Source organism: Bombyx mori, chromosome 22 (assembly GCF_030269925.1).
Source record: "Bombyx mori chromosome 22, ASM3026992v2".
Lineage (NCBI taxonomy): Eukaryota > Metazoa > Arthropoda > Insecta > Lepidoptera > Bombycidae > Bombyx > Bombyx mori.
In genome coordinates, this window is record NC_085128.1 from 14449174 (window position 1) to 14475450 (window position 26277).

General features: G+C 37.2%; 1 protein-coding gene across 4 annotated transcripts in view; it reads right to left on the minus strand.

Annotated features, from left to right (window-relative positions):
• The window catches only part of LOC101738969 (glutamate receptor-interacting protein 2), a 318438-nt gene extending 302462 nt beyond the window's left edge, over positions 1-15976 (minus strand). For 2 of the 4 annotated variants that reach the window (XM_021347020.3, XM_021347018.3), the window contains exon 1: positions 15799-15976. The gene's annotated coding sequence lies outside the window, so the exon portion shown is untranslated. The remainder of the gene's footprint in view (positions 1-15798) is intronic. The other 2 variants (XM_021347017.3, XM_021347019.3) reach the window with 2 other exon arrangements.
• Positions 15977-26277: the final 10301 nt, after the last annotated feature.

Here is a 26277-nt window from a genome sequence, read left to right on the forward strand (position 1 = left end):
TAGTTTTTATTTATTTATGCAGACTTCAAAATATAAGCTAATTTTCATTGTAAGCTCGAAGCTTCTTATCATTAAATCACGAGCCGTTTTTCCCATTTTTGATAGTTAAAAGTTCAAAAAAGAATCTTATAATATTTCAAAAAGCTGAAATTTTTATAATAATATTATATGTGATGTGTTCCGTAAATGACAAAGAGTTTATCCTCATAATAGATGTCAGAGTGTGATATGTTGCGACCTCTGTGGCTTCTGGTAAATACTTAACAACGCGTGGGCCATCAGCTTGTATAACAATATTTGGCAAAACATATTATGTATCAGAAAATATACTACCTTTATCACAAAGGCGTTCTTTTTGTCGCTTATTCTTTATATAATATGTTAAGTCATATAATATATTGTACATAATTTTTTTTTTATATTTGATTAAAATTAACTAGTTTAATTATTATAACTATACATTTTCGTATACTTTATTTTTATTTAAAATTATATTATATCGCTTTATCTTTAATTTACTGGAAACAATCTTTAAATAGTTGAGCTCGCCTTTTCACATGTTTTAGAAATGTTATTATTATTCGGTCTATGGACAATAATATAGATTCCCAAGAGTCGTATAGGTCTCTGAGTACGTCGTAAAATTCCAAAGAATCAATTCGACTTAACGAAAGTTACTTGAAATCAGAACAAAATTTTAATTACTATGAAGTTCTCATAGACATCCACAAAGGCAGTGTCAAGTTGTGAATGCTGCTGGCGTTTTGCTAAAACAGGGCTCCCTACATTGTCGAAGTCTACCAGTAGTTAGTAATAGACTTTGGAGTTTCGTTGTCTGCAGATGTTTGGAGGTGTCTAGAAAATGATCTTTGAATTAGTTATTTAAGATCACTTGATTCAGAATGTTGGTACTACAATTCATTGGATAACGTCTGTTGTTTCTTCAAGCATGAAATTCGAGATCTGAACTTTAGAATTGATTTTGTAAACTACTTGATAATAATCCAATCCAATAATCAAACTAATATTAATTTCACATTATATTACCGCATTAGAGCAAAAATCTTACCTTATTTATATACCTATATAGTTCAGTTCATAATGAATAGCTTAAGTGCTTATGACAGGACCTGTTATGAGGCCACAAAGGATGGAGAATCAAGTTAAGGAAAAAACATAGCTTTCGAATTATCGGATTTAGAAACGAATTTCAATAGGTAAACAATTATTCAGATACAATCGACAAATAATGAAACGGCTTGCTATTGGATTTCTCGATTCTCTGAATATATTTTTTTCAAAGATTTAAACTTAGAAATCTTAATCATAAATATAGTCTATATTAAATAGACCATGAAAACCGAAATAGCACATGGTTACCGATGATAGCCCTTGAAATGTACAACAAAACTTACTCCTCACTGGATTCATAAATTATTCAATATGTGTGTTACAGAAGAAAAAAAAACAAGATTCCCTTCGTCGCAACTAAAAACGCATTAACGTTGAAACTTCACGCGGTGCCAGCCCTACTATACACGGATTTGGCTCCGTGTATGTATAACGATTTATACATTTGCGTTCAAAAGTATTATGCCTTCAACTATATGGACTAGGTATAGCTTTGAAAAAAAAAAAACAGAGGTCAGTATATTTTGTCATTACAAAGCCCCTGATGAAGCAAACGTATTGCTTATACATAAATTCATATAATTATAAGTACGTAATCTGTACCTTTTGGCAGAATGACTATTTTTTCACCACTCGCCTTTTTCGACGCTTATCATAATAAACTGATAAAAAAAAATATTTGATTTTCATACAAGAAGTATAGATAGGCTAAATATAATATAGGTACGAGTCTATTGGTTTTACTCATTCACCGCATCTTTTTGTTTGGACGTATGCTGTTTAATGTATAGCTCTTAACTTAGCTCTACGCTCTTGTTAAAAAAATAACTATATAACCACAATATTATACTGAAGTAGCGTTTTAATTACTCGTACTTCGGTCAAAATTCATCCATCTTTGCAAATTTTGTATTTGTGCGCTCAGTAATTCGAACCTATTCATCTTGTTCATTGATTTAATTATGATTCATTCACGCTTAATTGGTCGATTCAGGCAAATATATTGATACTCGTAGGATATATTTTATAAGTCAACTAATTAATTCGGAAATCAAATTCGGCTGGTTCAATTTAAAATTATTTGTTGAGAAAATCAACATTGTTCATGTAGTTTTTTTTTATGGTCAATATGACCCCATTGTAGAATTGTTTAATATTATCCTTTTTTATAAAAAAAATTGAGAGCTTTTAATAATTCACACGCAGACTCTACTAGTCACATTAATGCGTTCGAAAAAGTTAGTATCTAAAAAAATTAAACTATAAATTTATAAATGCCTTTTTCGTCGACTGTACTTAAGTTGCGTTTAAACTTTTAGTTCAAGTTGGTGTCAAGGGCTTGATGCGGGAGCTCTCCGCGTTTACTACTAATGTTAGTGGTGTGTTGAAAATAAACCCTTGAAATATTATTTCAAAGAGTTTGAAAGTGTAGAAAAAGGAAAGAATTTTATTAAATTTTCAACTTACTTAAATAATAACAGGATTTATATTATAGATTCATTCGCGAAGCAGCTACTTTTGAGTTTTTAGGTCTCCTTTGGAGGCACTCTTGTAGCTGTTAGCAAACTCAACCCCTCCTGGCTGAGTCCTTGCTCGCCCACCTGCCCTGGGTGAAACTAGAAAGGCCTCTGGACCACTACTAATCATTTAATCATAAAAAAGGATTTATTAACATTTATGTACATTTTAAAAATAAAATAGGTGTCGTTTTGCATAATAACATATTAATTTTAAAACAATTTAGTTAGTTTAAAATGTATTGTATAATCAATAAGTAACTAGACACCGATAACCTGTAATAACCTATTATAAAACTATTCTCCAACTATCATCATACCTTTCACTTTAAAAAAAATATTTGTACGGAAAATTTCTAGATCATTCATCATTATCCTGCCCTTCTCCCAGTCACCTGGGGTCGGCGCAACATGTTTTCTCCTTCCATACTCTTCTATCATATACCATTTCTTCGCTCACTCCCCTCCTACCCATATCGTCTTTCACACAATCCATCCATTTCTTCTTAGGTCTACCTCTTCTTCTAAATCCTTCCACATTCATAGTTAACACTCTCTTAACAACCTCATTATCTACCTATAATATATTAATTTTACAAACTATTAACTATGGCTTACTACATATTGTTCCATCTTATTTTTCATGGGGATAAATTTTGTCACTCACTTAATTTAAAACTCAGCACTTTAGCAGCTTTTAAAATGTCTTTGTACAACAAGGTTTTGGCGAACTTCATTGGAATTTATGGTCTTGGTTGGAAAAATGTTAATCAAATTAGAATAGTTAGGGTTGAGGACAAAACGAATTACTCGATTATAAAATACCCAATTATAAAGGACTCGTAGCGTAGTTGCTCATTTTAAACCCCTTAACTAATAGCGTATTTTAACTATAAAATATAGGTATTCAATCAAACTCAATCGCGGCATTCCAATCGATATAAATCACTGATTCAGCACAATTCGAGTTGGAAAATCGTTTATTTGTCATTGAAACTTTCTCGCTGTGTCCGTTCGCAATTCAATTTAATAAATCGATTCGGATCATTTGATCTTCTTGTTTTTCTTTTTATCTCTGATTCGATTGTGTTGCGGGTTTTACGTTTTCAAACTGAAATCATCTTTCCATAAAAAAACAGTTGTTCAATCCAAGATGAATATTAACAAATCGCTCGGGGCTGTAAAGAAAATGTTATTATAGTTGAGTAACTAGAGCTATTTACAATTTAAATGAGAATTAGGTATTCCTTAGCGTACTTGTTATTCTTTTTGAGTTTATCGTTATTTTTTCGATTGTCAACAGTTTTTTTTTTCCTTTCTATGCTGATAGCCTTGAGAGGCTATTTCAGCTTCACCCTAACGTTTGTAGATGAGCTCACGGGGCTCAACCGGAGAGTTGCTAACACTGACCCTAGCAAGAGCAGTGCTTCGCAGAATCTACAACCCGATCGGAAACATGACCCACTGAGAAGATCCGGCGAGATACTCAGTGGGCTAAACAACAGTGGTAAGCTATATAGTTCATCTGTAATGTGAAAATTAACCGCGCCCATAGACATTAGCAATTTCAAGAGCTTAACTATGTTGATGCCTGCCTTTCATCTTACTTGTTCTTTATAATTATTTCTTAAGTACTCCATGGCCTTTGCCGAGTTAAAGTAATTAATATAATCTCGCTGCTCTTAGCAACAAATGAATTCTAAATATCGCTTTCACACCCAAACACCAAATCGTTTTATGGCTAAATGGACTATGGACTGAAAATTTCTGCCAAACTGTTCCCACATTTTTCCTTACCACCATAATGATGGACAATAAATGCACACACCCGCTTACTATGTAAAAAAGATAAAATAGCTGTACAAGATGGTAAGCATTAATAAACCAATTCCCCTAAAATTGAAGACACGAAGTACACGAGTCCTAACTTGAAAGAGACATAGCTTACGAGATAAACCGTAGCTTCCTTCTAAAAGAAATGTCACGTTTACTATAAAAACACTATGAAACTGGTACGAGCCTTTATTCAGCTCAACGAGAACTAAGAGAAAAGACAACCTCTAATATAAAGAGTTAGAGAATGTACTGGAAAGTACAAAGTTTTTGTGATAAAAAAAAAACACATATTTGCAACTTTACGTCTTTTAAGCGTTATGCATAACATTAAATTTTTTACTGGTGGTAGGACCTCTTGTGAGTCCGCGTGGGTAGGTACCACCGCTCTGCCGTGAAGCAGTAATGGGTTTCGGTTTGAAGGGTGGGGCAGCTGTTGTAACTATACTGAGATCTTAGAACTTATATCTCAAGATGGGTGGCGCATTTACGTTGTAGATGTCTATGGGCTCCAGTAACCACTTAATACTAAGTGGGCTGTGAGCTCGTCCACCCATCTAAGTAATAAAATAAATAAATGTAAAAAATATATTATGAAATAGCATTGAAAATACATTGAAATATCAGGTAATATGTAATACATAATGTACCATGGCTCTCAAACTTTCGCTAGCCTAATTTTAAGAACAACCTGATCGAAATATATGATTCGAAAGAAATTGATTCTTCTATCAACGCGCTTTCATAGTACCACCACATTTTAATCCAAAAACATGACTTGCACATATTCTTATTTTTACTGCATACGGGCGTGAACGACCCACGGTATTAAGTTCTAACCAGAATCTATAGATACCCAATGTGAATGGCATCACCTATCTTAATGCATTAGATCTATATCTCAATTGGCTAGTAAAATGGCGACACCGATTTATCAAACCGGAACGCATGACTGCATGGTTCAAACAGAATGGTTGACCTATCCATGCAAGTCTAAACCACACCCTATCTCTATTAATCAATTCTCTTCTTTATATATAAAAATGAATTGCTGTTCGTTAGTCACGCTAGAACTCGAGGACGGCTGGACCGATTTGGCTAATTTTGGTCTTGAATTTTATTTGTCGAAGTCCAGAGAAGGTTTAAAAGGTAGATGAATATTATGAAAATGCTCGGAATGAAATAAAAATAACAATTTTGTTTTCCCTTTGATGTGTCCCCCGTCGGACGGATTCCTTTTACGTCTTTTATTTATCGATTGAGGCACTACGAAGTCTGCCGGGTCACCTAGTCTTATATAAAAAGCAAAAAGCATTGTACAATTCAAAATTTCTTAATGCGATTTTCTCTGTTTTTAATTATAGAACAACAAAGTTGAAACAATGGACACCGGTTACTACACTAGATTAGCTTCACTGCTAGAGTGTCTCTTCTTGTCGTACGACGGAGCCACGGCGGCACTTCCCTTGGCTTGCGACGAGCGCGGCTTAATAAAGCGAATGTCGCCGCACAGACCGACAGCGCAGCGGAGAGTTCTAATTTCAAAACCTACATCTCTTGTGATATGTATTTTGTATTGTCTTTTCCAGCTCTCTAGTCTTGTTTCTTACAGATTAAATTTGAAAATTTCTTTTTTTTTGTATGTATTATATTTTATAGCTATTTTTTTTACGCTTTTTCTAAGTCATGTGTTGTATACTAAGAGGCAGCCATCAATACCACGATGAATGAATAATAAAACTTAAACCAGCTAATGTTATTTACTCAATAATTGGTGGTACGATGAATCGTAAGCCTGCCAAGCCTCAACACTACGCAAAGCAGTCATGTGTTCCAGCTTGAAAGGCGGGGTCACTGTTATATTATGCAACTGGGAATTGTACTCCATGTTTCAAGATAGGTGACGACTTCCACATAGTCTATGGGTTCTGCCCCACTAGTCAAGGCGCGAGCTCATTCGCTTCGTCTATGCAATAAATAAATAAGACATTTATTTACTGGTGGCTTGGCCTATTGTGAGCACGCCCGAATAGATAATACCATCCTGTGCATTTCTGCAACGAAGCAGTCATGCGTTCCGGATCAGAGGAGGGAGCAGCCACCATGAAAGCACTGATCTCATATCTATGGACCTGGGTTTCTACCGAACATTAGATGAAGAGCCGAGCCCACCTACCTACTGAAAAAGGCCGCAGATTTATGAACTTTCAAAATCAACCCTTTTTTTATTAATACGCTTTTATTAGCTTCAGATGTATGTATGTTTGTAACGGAATCTTTGAACATGATTTTAACCCCCTTCAAAACGTCAAATTAACTTGAAATTTGGTATACTTATTTAGGACCGATGACGAATCAATATTTAAAAAAATATTGAAAAAATTGAAATTCAACTAAAAATTTAAAAATAAATAATAGCTTAAAAAAACTAACAAAATTTGAATTAAAAATAGTGTTAAAAATAGTTTTGATAATATCCTGAAAAGCACACAACGCTTTTTTACAGTAAAATAATTTTTTGTTACCTACACTATCTTTAATTCAAATTTATTAAAATTTATTTTCTATATTTTAGTTGGATTTTCTGTAAAAGCGTATTTTGTTAGTTTTTTTTAAACTATCAATTTATTTTTAATTTTTATGTTATAGTTTCAGTAGCGATATGTTTTGTAACTTATCAAACTATTAATAAACTAGCTTCGGTTGACTATGACCATAGAGCTATAAAAATCGAAAACAGCAAACACATGCAGTTCCAACCTGCATTATTGCGTGTACTATTGTTGGATACAACAAAAGACTTTAATATAAGCGACAGTACTGCAATATTGAGAGCGCTGGAACGCAATATTGAATGTGGTTGCCGACTACGGAAAAAAACGTTGTATTATTTATTGTGAGAGACGAGGATTTAACTTATTTATTATTCCTTTTATGAAAAGCCATATCCATATACGTGAAGGGAGACACGTCTATTTTTATTTGGATTTTCGCTTTTGCGGCTTTTCCAAATAAATTTTTATTTCATTTTGGTAAAACGAGTAAAATTCAATTTAACAAAAAAAAAACAATATTTTTATCAATTTGACAGATTTTTTATTGTTTCCGATGAAATGATGAGTTAAACTCTTATTTGGTATTCAGCGGTAGGTTGAGACTGAAGCCTCATTTCGCGGCAGAAATTGGTTTAATTGATACCTATCCTTGCAAGTAAAGATAAAGTTACAGAATACTTAATGTGCAAATGTCTATTGATTCACTGGATTCAATGGTCTAAGCTATAAAAAAAAAAAAACTCGAAATTTTTTTCACAAATAGAATATTCACGTCTGTTCCACCCAAATAATGTTTTTCCTGAATATAATGTAAAATTCCATTCCACCTAATACCGACGGCTTAGAGTAGCCGTCCCGATAGCCTTGAAGACATTTGAAATTCTCAAAGCAAAGCCGCGAAGCTCAGAGTCAAGCCGATTGAAGGAACTGCCATTGAGATCGTATCGAGCCGGTCCACAAAAAGACCTCAACCGTTATTGTTATCAAGAGCCGTGTTCGAGTACGTTCCGTTTTGCGCATTCAAGTGAACTGCAAACAGCCCGCGGTTTTTGAGACGATTGATTCAGTTGCTCTCAAAACTTTTGTGATTGTCGTGAATTCGCTTTTTTATTTCTTTCCCTGTACCGAGTTGAAAATTTCAACAAATAGCATAATATCTCATTAAGTGTTCTTTATCACTTTACTGGTGGTAGGACCTCTTGTGAGTCCGCGCGGGTGGGTACCACCACCCTGCCTATTTCTGCCGTGAAGCAGTAATGCGTTTCGGTTTGAAGGGTGGGGCAGCCGTTGTAACTATACTTGAGACCTTAGAACTTATATCTCAAGGTGGGTGGCGCATTTTCGTTCTAGATGTCTATGGGCTCCAGTAACCACTTAACACCAGGTGGGCTGTGAGCTCGTCCACCTATCTAAGCAATAAAAAAAAAACTTCAAACTTGTCAGCTGCTATCCTAGAGATGAGCACTAAAAAATTTATCACTAAGACATAATACCAATTTTTTTTACCCTACCTATGCTGATAGCGTTAAGAGGCTATTTCAGCTTTTCCTTGACGTGTAGGTGAGCTCAAGGGGCTCAAACCAGAGTGTTCCTAACACTGGCCCTAACAAGAAAAGTGTTTCGCAGAATCTACCACAGGATCGGAAACGCGACCCATTGAGGAGATCCGGCGAGAAACTCAGTGGGCTATTTTTTGGTATAATCGAAACAACAATCACTAGTCGTTCGTGACCATGAAAACTGTAAAGTATTCGAAGCATCGAAATAAAAACGTAATGACTTTAAAAAAATGGCGAAATCATACTGTAAAAATAATTATTATTATATCAACGACTCGCTAAAGTCGAAGAAAATATTAAAACCCCAAGTCCTACAACTAGCATCTGTAAAGATGTACGCCTACGAAGGATCATTGTTGTTAACAGAATTTCTTACGTTTATTCGTCTAATATTTTTATAAATACAGGCTTAAATCTTTAGCTACGTACACAATACAATGTAATATTTCTTTGTATAATATTACGATATTCCTATTAGAAAAAAAAAACAGTTCAGTCTCAACGGAAACCCCAAAGATTGAGTCTAACTTACGAGCAGGAAAAACAATCATACCACATGTATTACATGGGGGAAACGGGAAAAAATAGCTTTTCCTTTTGTTTTGTTTATGTATTTGTCTTTCACGGTTCGATGCGTTCGGTAGTTTGTCATTGTCCTTTTATTGGCTTAGCTCTGAGTATAATCCTTTGGGTTAAGTATTTGGATTTTTGGTTTAGGAAAAAGTCGCACTCACCCAAAGATTAGATCACTCAAAGCTAGATTTACTACCTAATTCTACTGTGCTGTAATTACTTAATTTTTAATAGTAAGACAGATATTTAATTATTTCAACGAATATTATGAGATAAAGTTCAGAGATGTGAAGATAACAAATTCAACTAATTGAATTCATTGAAATAAAAGCTACCTTTGTTAAATTTGCAAATAGACTTTAGCTAATAAAGTGGTTTTAGCATTAAAAAAAATTGGACAATTTTTTTTTATTGCTTCGATGGTTGGACGAGCTCACAGCCCACCTGGTGTTAAGTGGTTACTGGAGCCCATAGACATCCACAACGTAAATGCGCCACCCACCTTGAGATATAAGTTCTAAGGTCTCAAGTATGTTACAACGGCTGCCCCACCCTTTAAACCGAAACGCATTACTGCTTCACAGCAGAAATAGGCAGGGTGGTGGTACCCACCCGTGCGGACTCACAAGAGGTCCTACCACCAGTAAAGAAATTATTCTTTTTAATTATCTTATAAATGATATAACTATACGAGTATATTATCCGCTGACCAAGTTGTAGTAATATTAACACAAAGTTTCATTCCATTGTATATCAAGAGATCCGAAAGTTGTATGTACAATTAATTCAAAGAATCCTATACTAATATTTATTTTAACGTGACGTCAATGATGTCGTGACTAGGCTACCGTCGATGTGATTAGCATAAGCAAATTAACAACAATTAACACGTTTATTGATCCGTAGAATTTAGGACATGTGTTTGTTTACCTGATGTTTATACTTCATATTTATTAACATTAAATAGACTATAGTAGAATTATTTTGTCCGTGCAGTTTGGGTCATAAAACATAGCCCGGCTAGGGCGGTGAGCATGTTGCGCGGGCGCAACGCCATTATCGAAAAAAACAAATGAATCATCGAAGGCAGGGCACACGGCGGCGAGGTGGTATACGAAGGGTGGTGAAACATTGTTATGTTATTAGTCATTTGTACTTACCTGCAAATTATATTACATTATGTCGAAGAGAAATGTGTTTTTATGCATTCGTTCTCTGAATTTCTTTAGTGGCACAATGGCTACTCCTTTGTTGAAGTGAAACTTCCTTATCGGCGTTGGAAAAAAATTTACCGTCACATTTTTCGGTTACGCGTCACTTTTTTCCGTTACGCGCCATCTGTTTTGTATTCATGTCTATGATAATAAAATCCTTTTGTTTAAACTTTATCTAATTTAACTTTTTTGTATTCATGTCTATGATAATAAAATCCTTTTGTTTAAACTTTATCTAATTTAACTTTATTTAACCAATTTCTAGAAAGTTGCATGTAGATCATTTTTCGAAAAATAAGGCCATAAACAAGTTTCACTTCTTACGTGTGTACACTAGTACACGCACACATTTTTTTTGTATCAAAACGGCAGAATTTATTCAAAATAATATTTGCACATGTTGTTATCAACAATGAGTTAAAAATTTTCACTGAAATTAGAATAGATCCCGAAAAGTTACAAAGTATTAATTTCTGCCGTTTTCGTTAACTTGCTGCGGCGATATGTGGTGTAAGTGTTCGATTAGTTATTTTTTCTTTCATTTTTATCACAAATCCACAAAGTGACAAAACTAAATACAATATCAATAACGCTTATCGACACCAATAATGCGCATCACTATGCCCGTCCATAAGCTCGTGAGTGGAAGAGAGAGCGAAATACTCGCTGCACCGCTCCGATTTTTTATGACACAAACTGCACGGACAAAATAATTCTACTATAGTGGTGTGGTTAATGTGTTTTAACAATTTGTAATGTGTGTTGCAACGTAAATAATAATATACACGCATATGTTTAATTAACAACAAGCCTTGACTTGTTTGCCAATTCTTCTCAGTGGTGAAACTTTGAAATGGCTTTCAAGTCATGGCCACTATAAGGTACTTGTAAAAGCCTACTGGAAAACAATAGTTTTTGATATTAACGAATTGTTGCAGCAACATAATAATATAATAAATGCTTTACGTTACATTACTCTAATTAGAGTAAATATTGACTGTACCTTAGACGAATGAAGGTGAAATAGGATTTTAGCGAAAACTATGGTTTTGTCCGTGTGAGTTTGATCTATATGCTGACGATCATGAGCAACTGTGCCAACATCAAGTGTAAATTAAAATAATAATTTCAATACCAATAAAAAATGTATTCGATTGCCACAACTGTTATACAATGCAATTGAGACTTCATCCTGAGGTCTTAAGATAAACACATAGGGTACCCATAAATGCATCGGTTCCAATTTATCCATCCATCTAAGACGATAAAAACCCATTTATTTTTCTATTTCATACTAGTTTTTGACATAAAATCCATTTATTACAAAAAAATAAGCCAACCGTAAAACTGTGTGCCAAATTCGAAATTTCAAATTTTACATTTAACATGAAAGATTTTCAAAGATTTTGGCAAATTCACAAATTTCGGACTAGCTATCAAATAAAACGAACGCGGGACTAAACCTGGTCGAGCATCGTAAAATCCAGGTTAAGCCCGGCGCAAGATCCCATTTGACTGACAATGAGCCCTGGCAAAATGCTGCGCTAAGTTGTAAACTTGAATGACTAGGTTTTGTGGAATATCCTAATGTGACCAATGATGTTACGAGATTCAAATCCACGAATTTTCCAAGTTTTCATTTCATATCGAATTTTTGTTTTTATGTTTACTGCACTAGAAGCATCGTACATGCATACAACTTACGACCTACCTGATGTTCTGTTCTTTCTGAGGCCCGCGAATATCACAATGTGAACGCCAACACTCGCTGCGTAACGTGAAAATAAACCTCTACATATTTTTCTGTATTTTTATCATTATAAATGTGAAAGTGTGTTTGTTTCTTTGTTTGTTTGTCCTTCTTCGAAGCGAAGCAACGAATCGAAAGAAACCAATTTTTTTTTAAGTGATAGTTAGTTCAGGAATGTGATATAGGCTACCTCGAGCCACACCCCAAAAATATCAGATCCCCACGGGAAACCACACAACCACTTTTCTTTGACAACGCGGACGACTGGTGGTAGGACTTCTTTACTGGTGGTAGGACTTCTTTACTGGTGGTAGGACCTATTTACTGGTGGTAGGACCTCTTTACTGGTGGTAGGACCTCTTTACTGGTGGTAGGACCTCTTGTGAGTCCGCGCGGGTAGGTGCCACCACCCTGCCTATTTCTGCCGTAAAGCAGTAATGCGTTTCGGTTTGAAGGGTAGGGCAGTCGTTGTAACTATACTGAGATCTTAGAACTTATATCTCAAGGTGGGTGGCGCATTTACGTTGTAGATGTCTATGAGCTCCAGTAACCACTTAACACCAGGTGGGCTGTGAGATCGTCCACTCATCTAAGCAAAAAAAAAAAAAAAAAAGCTGCCAGTTTCAGCTAGTTGTCCCTAAAAACCGAAACTCACAACTATTTAGAGGCAGAATTAGGCAGAGCGGTAATCACTTGCATGGGTCTCACTCATCAAAGGTCAAAGTTTCAATTACGCTAAAATAGCCCTTCCAACAAGAACGCACGATTTCTTCTCGGTAAAATTAGGTACTAAAAAAAATCCTGATCACTGTATGGACACGCTCTAACAATGACCAGAAATCTCTAATAAACATGAAGTTTTCCGATAATCTATTTTTTTCTTTCATTACTACAGTTTCGAAGTGGTCAAAGCCCGTAGATATCAACGTTATAAGGTCGGATGCCTTTTTTGTATTCTATAACGAGTTTTTTTTTTTTTTTTCTTTTTTTTTTTTTTTATTGCTTAGATGAGTGGATGAGCTCACAGCCCACCTGGTGTTAAGTGGTTACTGGAGCCCATAGACATCTACAACGTAAATGCGCCACCCACCTTCTGTTCTATACTTCAGCCGCGCCATTAATAAAATGTCTATCCATTTATGTATATACTTGTACTTTGTATAACTAACCACAGGAACGTTTCATGCGTCCTCTTCCGAACCATATTGAGGTACCGTGTGGAGGCACTCAAGTACTTAAGTATTCTGCGTGAAATGGAGCAAAAATAAAGGCTGAGAGTAAAATGTATTTAAAGACTTCAAGGGTCTCGGTATTTCCTTAGCAGATGGCTTAATACATAATGAACTTTGATTTTACGGTATGAATATGAAATGCACATATTTATGCTGCTTTTTTGTCTCCGAAGGCAGATGGACAGTTCCGCGAATATGTGAGTCGACTATTATCAAAGCCGGCAATCTGACTTTTGGACAATGATTGGTAAATCAGAAAAACGAATTATTGACTTTGTATTCCATTGGCAGTCACAAAACTCTTCGGAACGACATCTTAGATAAATAACAGGTTAACTATTAACCTTTATTTAATGCAGGTTTTGAACCATATTCTTTGAAGGAGACGATTATATTCAAATCAATCTGTATTGTCATATCAATAAAATTTTTTTGTCCAAATGCACAGATTGCCACCTTTGATAATAGACGACTCATGTATACTAGATATATGCGAGAATTTGAATTATTAGTGATACCGAATTTTAAAAGTTTAATATGTGGTGCTTATGTTGAATAGGTAGTATAGTCTTTTCGATATCAGCAAACTCAGTAATATCAGTTTTGGGAAACTTTGAATTCATCATCTCCCATAGTCCCTCTCTATATACGCCACTGAACTCAATTTTCAACTTATCATTCGATATTGTGAATAAAATATGAATGAATATTATTATTTAAGCTCAAAAGGGACGCAAGTACCATGATCATATGATTTTGATTCCATTAACTATATAATGGCAAATAGGTTCGGTGAATTCGGCACGGTATTTCAATGCATTCACCAGTGCTAGTAACCATTTACTAGATGAGTTACATACGAATTATACCAATAATCTCCTTGAAAAACCTACATATCAGACAAATTAAATTAATTATCAAAATGAACTTTATCGCTGTACACACTACGTAGGAATAAAGTGTTTGATGTTTTCCTCCGTCTTAAGCGTAAAGAAAAAGTAATTTTCCATTAGCAAATTTAAAATGACACTCTTATATTTGCATTTTAAATTTGTTATTATCTATACTCTATACTAGGTACTAATCTATACTAATATTATAAAGAGGAAAGATTTGTTTGTTTGTTTCAAATAGGCTCCGAAACTACTGGACCGATTTGAAAAATTATTTTTCCATTAGAAGCCGACATTGTCCCTGATGAACATAGGCTACTTTTTTTATTTATTTTTTATTTTATTTTTTTTGGTTTCATTTGTGTTTTAATGTTTCCGAAGCGAAGCGAGGGCGGGTCGCTAGTAATATTATAAAGAGGAAAGATTTGTTTGTTTGTTTGTATTGAATAGGTTCCGAAACTACTGAACCGATTTGAAAAATTCTGTCACTGTTTGGAAGCTACGCCATTCTCGAGTGACATAGGCTATAATGTTTTGTGATAAAAATTAGGGATCCTGACTAAAACTCCAATGTAACCCAAGGTGTAAAAAAATTACCTAAAATATTCTTTACGTTGCGTGCCCTGCGAAAACTTCTGATGATAGAATAAAATAATGCACCACGACTTTGTAGAACATACTATTACGTCAAACTATTATAGTTATGCCGCAATAAGTGTTACTTTATTTAAAAAATAAAACAACGTCAAATATCGTTGAAATTTTTGTTAAAGAACCGAGCGGAGCCGGAGCGGTCCGCTAGTAGGTAATAATTAGATAAATTAATATAGGGCCTAAGTTTTTATTGTTCTTCTACTTTGGTATTCATCGACAACTATTAGCCGATGCTTGTCTGGACACATCTAGAAAATCAAATCTATCAGCTCTACAATAACTGTTGATGAACAGACGCATGATAAAATCTGTATGTATCCATATATCTGAAGACAAAACCATGAACGGATATGACGAATATGATTAAAAAACAAAATCAAGATACATTTAAGACACTTCAAGGTTGTAGACACGAGAATTGTAGATGTCTATGGGCTCCAGTAACCACTTAACTCCAGGTGGGCTGTGAGCTCGGCCACCCATCTAAACTAACGCAAAAATACTATAGAATTTCTTCTGAGAGTAAATAATACCTAAATCTGTCTAGACTCGACTTGACCTTTATTTAGTATTACATTTTTATCGGGAATATTTAGCGTGAGAATTTTCATTCGCAAACATGATTTGACACTTTTTCACAGCCTCGCTTTTATTCGTTAAATGGTTTCTAAGATTATACAGACACAGGTCTTATTTAATACTTTTTGAGGCGAACAGATTTTACGTATTCATCATTTTATTTTTTCACAAATACGACAGCTTTATTATTATAAGAACCTAATAATATATTTCCTGCTTTAATTACGTGGTAAAACTTCTACAAAAATTTAATAGCCCGTTCCGTATTACCATCACAGATATCCGAATTTACTTAACAAAGTACTCACATAAAACGGAAAATCCAGTGAAACGGCTATAAAAGCGAACATCAAACGGACACCGCTTAGTCAACACTTAATTTTGTCACCACAATAACACTGCTAACCCTCGCGCAACGTTATTTTCGTAACTGGACTGGCTAGAGCGCGACACGCGTCCGACACCAACGACGGCTGACACCGAACTGTGGAGGGTTGAAAAGTATCAAGGATAGTATCCACTGAATTCCACTGACTACTCTACATACATGCACCGAAATCAAAACGAGCCAAAGATTCCCAGTTCATTCGAGCACGAAAATTATTGAAGTTTCAATGCCATAAATCTGAGGTGGGTCATCTGGCGACGTTTATGCCGACCATCTTTGATGTTTACTTGTACATTTGAATGAGTTTCGAGGTTGCGTAGGGCATACAATCTGGAATGACGATCAAAAGTATATGCTGTTTATAATCTTGTTAATAGCGGTCGAGATCAATAAATTCTCTCAAGAAATTGCTTTCGAGTTGAATACGTGAGTAAATATTTGGCGTAGTTAATTTCAGTGATACTTGAGTTACTGAAACACATACCTCTGGAAGAGTTTCCAATTACATTCCTTGCAGTTTCGAATTTGAATAAATAGTTTTACTGATATAGTGCTCTGAGGAATTGTTCGAGATGATACCGGCATCTCGTTTTTACCATCGCACCGCCCGCCACCGGAGTAGAGTTCATCCGTACTACCTGGAGCCACTGCGGTCTTCCACAGTGCGTTTCCAGAGGTCTTTTTTGCCACGTACCATTCTGCTATGGAATGAGCTCCCCTCCACGGTGTTTCCCGAGCGCTATGACATGTCCTTCTTCAAACGAGGCTTGTGGAGAGTATTAAGCGGTAGGCAGCGGCTTGGCTCTGCCCCTGGCATTGCTGAAGTCCATGGGCAACGATAACCACTCACCATCAGGTGGGCCGTATGCTCGACTGCCTACAAGGGCAATAAAAATATATATATATATATACTTTAAATAGAGTTTAGTTCATGATTATAAAATTTGTTGATTTTATATGAAATTATTCTACTATTAATAACAAAATAGATCTGTTTGTAAAAATACGCTCGTATTCACGCTAAATCCACTCGAACTAATTTCGAAAAATGAAATTCTTATCTAATCTAATAACCTTATCTAATTCTTCGACTAATTCTTATCATGAGTACTGTTAGGGGCAAGTTGTAAGCCCGTAAGTAAGGTAAGACTAGACCACTTGCTGGTGCTGTGATTACGCCCTTCACGATAAAGGAATAACATCCTGCTTATTCCTACCCTAAAGCTACTGATAGGCCGTCGTTTGAAGGTAGGCGTTCTGGTAATCCTTTCGCGAAGCAGCAACGTATCCTGGCTTGGAAAGTGAGGTAGCCGTTACACTATACAATTGAGACTAAAGCCCCATATCTTTATGGTATAGTGAGTGGCAAAAATTATCTAGTGATGAATATAGACTTATTGTCAAATTGCACCTAAAGACTTGTTATTACCTAATACGCATGAAATGCATAAGGCCCGTTAATTGGCTAAATTAAGTGCTTAGATTGTTTCTAACCAGTGACTGACAAGAACAAGGTAACAAAAATCATTGTTATTATAATTTATAATGATTTTTTAATAACTAGCAGAACTAATTAAGTTTTGATTATGGAAAGATGCGCATTGATCACTACATGCCTCTTACATCTACTGCCTCAATCAAGATCTTTAACTATAGGAAGATTCGTATTGGGTTTGAGATTTGCAAGAATTGTTCAGTAACAAAAAGTTAGACTTGGTTTGGTGGAAACCCCACACATATCACTATTCGACTCCAGTACGCGAGAGGAAGAGAAGTATGAAACAAATTCCCAAAATTTTAATTAGTGCTCAAAAACGACCGCTTAAATTAATTAAACTGTATGAAATTATAAATTCACTATGAATTCTCCGCGTTTGGCATTTCGTTTCTAAGATTCTGGTTCATCAATCAAGATTATGTTTAATGTAATATCAAATTATCCGCGTCCGTATCCAATTCTGTTAGTTGGGAATCCAATTGAACTTTTCCATTTTGTAAGAAAAGTAATTTACGCGGGATTTAACACTGGCTTTTGTTCCAAGGAAAATTATACGATATCAGAGTATTTTGTTTATCGGCCTAAATGGCTCGCAATCTATATTTCAACAACGGTTTGTATGTTTGAGGGGATTATTTATCTAATTTTATCGTTCCTGAAAATAAATACACAAAAATTTAAGCGTGGGTCAAAAACAAACAATGCTAGAAAAAAATTCATACATTTTAGATCGTTTTAAATTTGTTATATTGTTTTCTGTTGGCTGTGTGAATGTAACATTAAGCCAACAACAAACACTTTTGCATTTCTAATATTTTTATGATTATAATTTCAAAACTCGAGACCGTATTCAAACATTTTAATAACCTCGGTTTCAGTCGAAAACGTAACCACAATCCGCGAAAGTTAACCAAGTTATTCGTCATAACTTCTCGAGCGAAAAACCCTGACAAAATAAAATAAAAAATGCGCGAAACAAACACTAATTTGCGTCTGAGCCACCTTTTGTTTGAATAAGTTCTTCAAATGAAAATTTATAGCAGACCTTGGGTCACTCCCATTAATTTCAGAATTAAGGCGCAAATTGCGGGAGACATCGTTAAAATTGGGCCGGCGGCTTAAATTCTGGCCTGTACTGAACATCTGCGGTTTACAAAACTAAATTACGCAGTCTCGAACAAATCTTCTCGTTTCCCTTCAGGTTCGTATAAATTCAAAGAACTTTATGAAGTTTAAAACATCGTCGAGACGAAAATTCGTGGATTGAGTGTGACTCTTGAAAATTTTAGTGGATGAAACGTGAAATAGACAAGTTTTCAAGTTTAAATTTTCAATAGAGGAATTTTGAATTTGTTTCTCAATTATAATTCTGCTACGATGCCTAATAAAGTTTTTGGTGTACAGTTTAAGGAGTTGGGTCGGGTCGGAGGGACTTATCGAGTCAATTGAATTTCTTTGAACGGTTATTCAACAAAGTTGCTTTAGCGGTTTTACGAGTATTTATTTGGGCGTATATCGGGAAATGTACAATGTAATGATAATTCTACAGGCTTCTTTCAAAGGAAGTTGAAAGTGAGGCCTCTTGAGCAGGCAGTGGCTCGGTTTGGCATTGCTGATGTTTGAGGTAAAGTGACCACTCATCAACAAAGGACCATCTATTTTGTTTTTCTTCGAAAGCAAAAGTAAGGTATTAAAAGAGGGGTACCTCTTCATTATAACACACAAGATATTTGACATATCCCTGAATCTCGCTTACGACATTTTCAAGACAAGCTTAATATAATAATATTCATATATAATACAAGCTCTGAGCAACAACATATTGACCGTCCTTTCAGTGCCTCATCACGTCGCTACAGGCTGTCGCAGCCCACGTTCAGATAATCAACACTTGAAGTCACACATCTCCGGCGTAGCAGCTTTGAATCGAATGGACAATTCACGGCACTGACGCAGCATTCAAGCTCAGTCTCGATTCACCGCAGACTTCGAGCAGCACCGGTAAGCTAATCTTAGCATGGACAACGCTAACTTAATAACACGATCGGTCTCGGAGGGGAGTTACCTTGTGGTAGCCATCATAAAACACAGGATATTTGATAGATACCTGAATCCCGTTAACGAAATTTATAAGATAAGTTTGAATGAAAAAAAGTTCCGAACGACAACATATCGACCGGTGTTCTACAGAGCAATTTCGCCTGGAGGAAGATCTTCCCATTTTCGTACTCCTAAATACTCAATGGTAAAAGTCCACTTGGCAACGGTATACACGTGGTGAATTTGTGGCCGCAGGTAGTACAAGCTTCTTTTGGAGCATTCTTGTAAAGATAAATAAATAAATAAATAAATATTTACTAACAATCACACCACGTTAACAGGTCCCGTGGTAAGTTCGTAAAGAACTTGTGTTACAGGTACCAGATAACGGAAATAAATGTAAGATTTTTATTATACACATACATATATTTAAGATACATCCATAACCCTGGAAAAGACATTTATATTTATCATACAAATACCTTCCCTTGGCGGGATTCGAACCCACGACCTCCTTGTGTAGTGACCATGTCACTTACCACTACACCAGACGGCCGTTGCTCATGATACATAACCGCGGATGAGAATCATCATTTCGTTGTTTCTATTTTTTCAAACGATCACAAAAAGCACAGCTTTGACGTATGGTATAAAACATCTACATAATATATCTAATACTACACATCTACATATAACCACAATATATCTAAACATTTCCCAAATTGAAACTTCATACGGACACCGAAACCCATTAAAACTCTGCATAAAACAATATTTTTAGACGTCTATTTAAAGACTCGAGTGTAATGAACTTACTTCAAAAATACACATGAAAAGTTGGTTCTAACGAAAAAGTTTATGTTTTCCAAAGCTTACCTTATTAAAGTTTTATGAATTGTTAAATATTTAAAGTTGTGCCTGGAGGCATAATTATTTTTACTGTCTCAGAAGGCAGACGACCCGCACGATGATAACTCCTTACCATTGCTCATGGACATCAAAATGCTCATGGTCCTCAAATCGGGTAAATTGTAAACGCTCCCATGAACCTGAATATGTATTACTGGATCGAACTCTTGAAGAAGCCTTGACTATGAGCTTAGAAATAATATTATAAACTCGTGCAAGCTCACTAGAATTCACGAAAGGAAATAACAGGATGTTTAGAATAAATCATGTAGGAAAATAAGCTGAGGACACTGTTGCTAGAGAAAGATATTTTTATGAAGAAGTAGTTAGCAGAAGGTGGATAAAATTAGGAATGAGTATTTAAGGGGGAGTCCGAAAGCAACGTCGGTGACAGAAAAAATAAAGTGTATAAGGTTATCTTAGTACGAGCAATTTCATGGGTAGAGAGTATGGTCATGAGTCAAAAAGACTTTGGGTATGGAACTAAAAAGACTTGGACTGTGTGAAAGAGAACATGCTTTTTTTTCCTACTTAAGCTATTTCAGCGTAACCTTAACTAGTAGGTTAGCTCGCGGGGCACAAACCTGATGACGTTGCTAACACGAACCCTAGCAAGAGTCGTGCTTTGCAGAATCTACCACCGGATCGGAAACGCGACCCACTGAGAAGATCCGGCGAGAAACTCAGTGGGCAGGACATGCGAGAAAAGGATGTGATAACAAAAAATATTTTTAATAAGATCCTTTAAATTTAATATCAGTAAGCAGCGACTTGGTTGTGTCTCTGGTACTGCTAACGTCCACCAGCGACCAGCGAACAGTGACCACCACTCCTTATCAGGTTAGTAATAAAAAATCTAGAACTCATAATTTAAGGAGACAAACGTTTTTTTTTTTTTTTTTTTTTTTTTATTTTTTTTTTATGATTGAAAGTTTACTGGTGGCCCGAAGGCCTTTCCAGTTTCACCAGGACAGGTGGGCGAGCAAAGGCTCAGCCAAGAGGGGTGGGATTTGCTAACAACTGCCCGAGCGCCTCCGAAGGAGACCTAACAACTCAAGAGCAATTGTTTCGCGAATGAATCTACTACCGGATCGGAATCGCGACCCGCTGAGAAGATCCGGCGAGAAACTCAGCGGGCTGATGCATGGGTTAGGTTGCACGTCGACCTCTTTGTCGAGTTCGACGAGTACGGTTACCGGAGTCCCTAAGCCTGCCCCTAGTATTAGAGCTGAAGGCATCTAATGCAAAGGTTATTGGATCTGATGGATCCGTAAGGACGTGTCTAGGGCGTCGACGGTGACTGGCTCCTGCATGATCAGGATTCGGGGAGTAGTCAGCGGCGGCAACGATAAGGCGATTATCATGACGCATAGCCTTATCGAAGTATCGTTCCGACGCTGACTTCATGTATTTCCGAATTGATTCGAGGCCCAGGTCGTCGTGTAGGTCAACGTTCCTCACGAACCACGGAGCCCCGACAGCTAACCTGCAAAAGCGGGATTGTAGGGATTGGAGGGTGTCTATGTGTGTGCGGGCCGCGTGAGCGAACACCACACTCGCGTAAGTCATGACGGGCCTTATGCAAGTTTTGTAAAGTGTCACCTTGTTCCGAAGGGACATTTTACTCCGCTTACAGATCATGGGGTAGAGTCTACCGAGAATAAACGCGGCACGGTCACGGACTGATTTTATATGCGGGCGGAATGTCATCGATGCATCCAGGGTAACGCCCAGGTACTTGACCTTCCTGGCCCAGGGTATGGGTTGTCTAAAGAGAGTAATCGGGGGTGTGAGATTCCTCCTCCTAATCCGGGAGGAAATCCGTGTGGAGCTTCCCCTCTGAAATAGCACCGCAGTACTTTTCGCTGGGTTGATGTCTATGCGCCATTTTCGGAACCACTGTCCTAGGGCTAGGGCTGCGCTCTGAAGCTTCTTCGCGATTAGGGACTTATTTCTACTAGAATAGTAAACAGTCGTGTCGTCGGCGAATAAAGCTAAATGGGTCGGCGGCGACCGGGGAATATCGTTGACGAATAAGCTAAATAGGAGGGGTGAGAGGACAGAGCCTTGCGGGACTCCAGCTGTGAGAGGTCGTGGGGAGGAGCGGGTTCCCTCGACTCGATATCGAAAAGAGCGGTTCGACAAGAAGTCCCGTATGATGAGCACGAGACTATCCGGCACGCCCATGTTGAATAGTTTGAAAATCAAACCATTGTGCCAGACTTTGTCGAACGCTTTTGCGACGTCGAAGAAGAGAGCTCCCGTGTATAACGGTTTTGGTCGATTAAGCCCCACAAGAATGTGCTCCGTGAGGCGGTGCACCTGTTGAACGCATGAGTGATTTGTACGGAATCCGAATTGTTCATCGATAAGAATGCCCTTGGATGAGACGAAGTCTCTGAGGCGTTTGTAGAGCAGACGCTCATACAGTTTGCCTAGAGACATGAGGAGGCTAATCGGGCGGTAGCTCGTCGGATCATTTTTTGGTTTACCGGGTTTATGTATGCCGATAACGTCCGCTTCTTTCCACACCGCGGGAAAGATACAGTTCGCCATAGCGGCATTGAAAATAGATGCCAACATCACGATGAGTTGGACGGGTAGAAGTTTAATAACGCGGTTGGATATACCGTCGGAACCGGGAGCCTTGCGAGGACGTAGGTCTTTGATCAAGTCTTTAACTTCCATCGGGGTGACGGGTGGTAACGCATCAGAGGGTGGCAAGGAGGCTCTGCGTTCTACCTCACTGTCTACTAATTCTACATGAACAGGGTCCACGGATTGAGTGCTGGGCGTGCACTGGGTTTGCAATGTATCGGCCAGCAGCTCTGCTTTTTCGTCATCATCGAACGCCGCGAGTCGGCCTGAGGGGCCTACGAGGGGGGGCATAGTTACTACCGTATCCGATTTGAGAGTACGAGCTAAGCGGTAGTAAGACCTTTGAGAGGGCGCGAGTCCTTCTAAGAAATCAGACCATCTGGCATCTCGGACTTCGGTGATGCGAGACTTTACGTCGCGTTGTAGGGCACGCATTCGAATACGATTTTCCGCGGTAGGATACCTATCGTACGCACGGATCGAGGCGTTCTTAGCTCTAAGGAGTTCCCTAATATCGTCGGGCAATTTGAAGCGGTGAAGGAAGTCCTCCGCTACAACTTGCTTCGATGACCTATCTAATGTCGAGGTGATGTGTGACGTTACGATGTCTATGGCTTCAGCGGTATCCTGAGGAGACGGGATAGAGTCCGGACTAAACGGAAGCGATGGTGGATCAGATTCAGCCAGGCTGATGCCCAGCGTGTGCCAATCCACCACAGTCCTCGTGACGGGAACGGAATCGGGAGCGCGACCGAGCTTCATAACGACGGGACGGTGGTCTGAATCTAACTCTGAAACTACTTCGATCGAGTGTAAGCGCAGAGTTACGTTTTTTAATAACGCTATGTCGAGTATATCCGGGCGATGCGCGATATTTAGCGGGTAGTGAGTCGGGGTTAGCGGAGCGACGATATCGAAGGCGAGATCATCGACTAACGCGTCAAGCCGCCTGCCATTCGGGGTTGTGGTGTGTGAGTTCCACCTGATGTGTTTACAATTTAGGTCGCCCGCCAGAATGACAGAGCTCCCCATACCGAGCAGCGCCTCGATATCACTGCTTAGAACGATCTTATCCGGTGGAAGATAAACGGACGCGATAACGATCGGCGCGTGTCCCGTCAGTGAGATTCGGCACACTGATGCTTCGATATTAGCGAGCGCGGGAGGATCGAGCGGGACGCAATGCAGGGCTCTTCTATAGTAAGAGACAAACGTATCAACCGGTCTACAGACTAATGATAGTAACTTTTGGATAGCTTCGGTTTTGATCGCTCCATGTTCTGGATGCTAGTGATCTTATCTGTACAGTCCTAACGATTATTACGGGTGCTGGTTTCGGAGTTAGTATTTTTTTTTGTATACCTGGTTTTCAAGTCTGAACCTGTTCAAGGATTGAATGATTGTATTCTTTGCTCATTAATACAGATTTTATCATAATATCTGCCACCTAAAGATTTAGATTTTTTTCTTTTCTTTTAAAGGCGGAATAAGTTTTGAATTGAAAATAGTAAAGTTAGTTAATGTAATAAAAAACTAATTAAAAATGTTAATAACGGGTAGAACAGAGGAAACGAAGGTCTTGAACTGTTTTGTCTTTGTCTATTTATGCAAACATTATTGGAAAAACCCTGCTTGTCAAACGTTTGACCAACATTAGGTCTGCGGAACTACGATTTTGGAATGTTTGCCCAACATCGGGATGTCTGGCAGGCCGCCAATAAACATGAATCATCGCAGGCGGCGCGAACCGCCAGTGATTTGTCAGCATTACGACATTAAGTTGAGTTCATATGAGAGAAAAGATGGCGCTATGACTGTGTGATTCGCTTTAGTATTTTTGATTTGATAACAACTCAAGAAACGAAATTATCTGTATTAATTGTTGTTGAAAAATTGAAAGACATACGACTAAAAATAATAACACAAGATCCAAATTTCGAACCAACTCTTGAAGTTGAAAAATACAAACTTGTTTCATCTTCATATTTAGTTAAAGTTTGCACACACAGCAAAATCTATTTACACTGATGATCGTACTAGCATTGCTATCTGTTGATTAATCTATTTTTACGATTTTTACAAAGTCTATTCCCGATAATTTTTGTTTTATATAAAACAAAAACTGAGCATATCTTGTAAGTTTGCTTTTAAGAAAAATTATACGGAACACTATTAAAAGCGAAGCTCTTTTTGGTAACTGATACTAAGCTGAGCTACGAAATACCTCCCACCGAGGTATTTACTACGTGGGTTTATCTAGAGCCTTCCGTATCTAAAAAGCACGTGTCATTAAGATCATAACGATATTATTTTTTTCTGGGTTCAGACCAAAAGACCTTTTACGCTTATTGCGTCCGTTTAAAATAAAATGAGTTAATAAAAAAATTTAAAAGGCCACATCGAAGAGAATAACTGATAAAATAGTCGACAGTAATGTATGTGATACTGAGAATATAATATAGAAATGAATACTTGATTACAGAGCTATTCATAAATAAAATCAGGAGTATGGTAATAGCATCACGGGGTATGAGTTCCCAAAATAGCTAAGGAATAATGCTCAATCCATAGGGGGCAACATTAGTTTGCTGATCACATTGAAAAGAAAATTTGTTCATTGGCAGCAATTCGTATCTGGTGAGTGTCTTTGACTTCAAGCCGCAAGCGATGTTAATTTAGCGGCCCAGTTCACTTTGTAATTATTTCATTCCCTGCGTTATAAAAAGCCTTGGAAAACGATTATTCTTCGATAGCCAGCGCTGGATGTCTTTCTCACACACAGTACAAGCAGAGCGCGGACTGCAGGTCTAGTGGATAGCATCGGCAGTCCTATGCATCAAACGTGCCCTCCGGCGTTACCATCTTACGTAATTCGGACATTGCCCCGGTCCCCAAAATAATGCTACGTACAAAATTACTTTGGGAGTTTCTGTCGGTACCCTAATTTTAATACTGTACAAACTATTATAATATATATATGTATGTGCATATGTATATGTATATATATGTATGTATATAAATTGTTTTGTCTATGTATTTGTAACTTAATATAAATTTCATTGCACCTACCACTATTTACTCTGCACTACCTTTGGTTAAATGGTAGAGAATGCCTTAGGCATTAAGTTCGCTAATCTGAATTTTACATGAAGTGCAATAAATAAATAAAAATAAATAAAGCAAAGAAATTTTATGAAACAGTTGAGTAAAACGTTCCTAAGAAAACGTATTCCATTTTAGAACTGAATCAAATTTAATTGAAACAAAAAATGTAGAGCTTCAAACGGCTAGTGTAAAAGATCCTTTACTCAAAGGGACCGTCGTCGCTCAGACTAGTGTATATGGAGACACATG